This window comes from Eurypyga helias, unplaced genomic scaffold (genome assembly GCF_000690775.1).
Source record: "Eurypyga helias isolate BGI_N326 unplaced genomic scaffold, ASM69077v1 scaffold17948, whole genome shotgun sequence".
Classification (NCBI taxonomy): Eukaryota; Metazoa; Chordata; class Aves; order Eurypygiformes; family Eurypygidae; genus Eurypyga; species Eurypyga helias.
In genome coordinates, this window is record NW_010265177.1 from 6006 (window position 1) to 9356 (window position 3351).

The following is a 3351-nucleotide window of genomic DNA, read 5'->3' on the forward strand; positions in this document are numbered from 1 at the left end:
GGGAAGGACCATATGCACCTTCAAATGTGGGAAGAACAAGTACCACCGAGCTGCCGAGGGATGCCGCACCGATCTGACAGCTCCACGGCACGTGTCACCATGCCCCAGGTCCTTGGTGGCCGTGGAAAGCTGCGGGGGAGAGGCCACGGCTGCAGAGAAATGCAGGTGGGCAGCGGAGGTGGGGAGGTTGATTTTGGGGCAGTCATTCAATGTGGGTGCTCCCATGGTCTCTCTTCCCCGAGCACTTTATAATCATAATTTGGGACAGCATCCATCCTGTGAGTTGGTGATTGCAATTAGCCCAGCACAGCTGGGGATGCTCTGGGGGTCCCCAGTCCCGTCCCCACGTGCGCTGGCAGCCCCGGGCCTCCCGGCACGGAGCTACTATTCCCACCAGACCTCGTAACCCACCCCAAGCGTTGAAAATAGAAGCAGGAGCCCTGACTCACACTTCCCACCCTCCTTTCAAGCCCACAGCAGAGACCGAAGCAGGCAGCCCTGTGTCCCCCTCCACGCCCTGCCTGCCCTGCCCGCTGCCCGCTCCTGTGCCACCCCTGGACGGACACACGGACACAACGGGCTGGCAGCAGCAGCCGCCTCTGGTTATTTACCAGCCTGGGAATAATTTTCCTTACATTATAAAAAAAGCAGCAGCTGCCTCTGCTAATTTACCAGCCTGAGAATAATTTTCCTTACATAATGTAGGGAGGCATATTAAGGGTTTCAGCTCACAGCGGAGCTTCCCACCCCGTCTTTGCTGCGCCGGCACGGATCGTACCGGGGGGTTTCATTCACCGAGCGCCACAAACAGAGGTACCGAAAGCCCCTGCGTGTCCCTCCACCCATCGCCACCCTCCCCACGGTCTTATTCTAACCCCAACGGCTGCCAGGACCTACCTCCATCACAGGCAGGGCTGGGGTCCCCCAGGGCTAGTTGGCGTGGGCTGCTCGGCCATGTCCCCACGGCGTCCCGGAGCCTGGCAGCACCGCGTGGGCAGCGCTGGCTCCCATGGCAGGGTGCCTGGCTGGGGCACAGAGGCAGCTGACGGCAGCAAAGTTTCGGAGGAGCAGCAGAGAGGGAGGGAGGAGGAGGAGAGCCCTTCTGCAGACCCCTGTCAGAGCTGGCCCCGCTCTCCAGGCGCTTCCCAAAGGCGCAGGGACTGAGCCGATGGCTGCAGCGGGATTGCCGACTCAGGAAATCTGCCAGAGCTGTTTACAGCTCTCAGCGACTGGAGCTTTCAGGGCTGTCATGCAAAACCCCCCTCGTCCCCGTGGCGGGATATTCCCACGCCTCCAGCCCCATACGCTGCCTTTGCCCTGACGCAGAGGGTCGAGATGGGGCCATTGTCATCTGCTGTGTCACATACCAGGACATAACGCCCAGGAGAGGTGGGGGGAGGCATGTATAAAGCAAAACCCCAGGTGGGACGGACGCACGGAACAAATACAGTCGCCAAGGAAGGAGCGGGACAGCCCGAGGGGGCTGAAAGCCAGGAACCAGCCACTTGTGGGGACCAGGTAGTGTCTTGGCCATGCACTGGGATGGCCACGGGTCCAGCTGGCTCACACCACGGAGAGCAATGGAGAAGGTTGCACCGACCTGATCCTGCCGTGGGAGAATATGCCATGCATGGAAAACTCATCCAGGCACCTGACCAGAAACAAGTGTTTGATACTTCACGTGCAACTAAAAAGATGTTAACTGGGATGGCTGAAAAGAAGCAGGGTGACAGCAGGCTCTGGTTCTGCCGGAGCCCGTGGCACTCTGGAGTCACCCCCCAGGCGCTGCATTTATGCTGGGGCCAGTGGAGCTGGTGAGGAGCCAAAGGGAAATTCCTGGGTGAGAAAGGAGACCTGGAGCTTGTGCGTTTGACTCGGCCCAAACCTGCGGGACTGCACAGAGCAGGATCGATGCGGCCAGCGCTGCAGGATCTGACCTGGATAAGAGCGATTGAGGGAAGCAAAATTCAAGCCCACAGCCTTAGGCTGTGCCAGACCAAAGCCCTCGACTTGCCCTGCTGATGCTGGGGTTGTTTGAAACCTCAGCGCAACTGTGGCTGCAGATCAGAGCATCTGTGCAGCTGCACACAGTGGGCTAAATGAGAAAGGTTTGTTTGCAGCTCTCTGGTTTAGTTATTTCTCAAAAACCCCACCAAAACAGCTTAGGAAGTATTTTCAGCCAGACATTGAATTGTACGGGCTGGACCGATGAGCTGATCGTGACCTAGATGCATGTTTAATGGGGAAGACCGTGCTGCTCCCACAGCTGAGACATGCCAAGCTCCGCTCACGCTCGCACTTCCCATTGTCTCCTGGGCTGTCCCTTTGTCCATCTGTGTCCTGGAATTGTAACCTGCTTCATTGGCTCTGGGTGCAGTGCTGCCCATCTGAGCTATGGTGCACAGCCCGTGCTGGAGCTGGCCCTGCCCGGATTTAGCACCCGGGGCGGGCAGCACAAAAATCAACCTGACCTGTCATGGATGGATTTGGAAGGCTCACTGTCAAAACATGGTTTGACAGCTCCATAAAAGCACCATTCCCAGGACTCTGTCCCTCTGTACCCTGGAAAAGTGAGCTCCCCTAAACCTCCTCACGGATATCACCCTTGCAAAATTGGTGAAGCATCCCTGCATGAACACTTCCAGGAGACGTTGGCTCTGACAGGTCTGGGACAGGGGCTGCCTGTGCTGCCGGGCTACAGGAACGCACGCGACTGTGGATAAGCTGACCACTGTGCCAGGAGGAAATGGGCACAGAAATAGCAGCCTGTGCCTGGCACTGCCGGACACAGACATTGGTGCCCGTGCTCACACTGCTCCGGGCATCGCTGCGCGCCAGGAGCGGGGAGGAGGCAGAGCTTGAGCAGTCTGTCATGGACCCATCCATGATGTGAAGCTGCCAAAGCACAGTTCAACACCAATAACTAAAATCCTTGGCCACTTCTAGCCCAATTTCCCACTGCTGCGGCACCGGCACCATGCACAGCACCCTGCCCAGTCGTGCCACCGTGCCTGGCAGTGTTTATATAAGAAGGTGCTTGGGAGCAAGGACCAGGCTGAATCAACCATACAGCAACACAGCTCACCAGCAATGCCTTCCAAAACTGGTCTTGGCTACTGGCCCAGTGGTGAGGAGGCAGCGTTGGAGGGAACCGGATGATCCCTGCATCCCAACCTGGGGTCAGCACAGCCCTGCGCTGACCTGAGCATCCCCGTAGACTTGGCAGCTCCCGTGTTTCTCAGTCTGGCCCCTCGGGGGAACAGGATATCGTAAGCAAAAGCCTCCCCTCCCCATTTGGCTGCGAGTTTGCATGGGCAACCTTTGTGCACGCCAACGCTGAGCCTCTTCCCC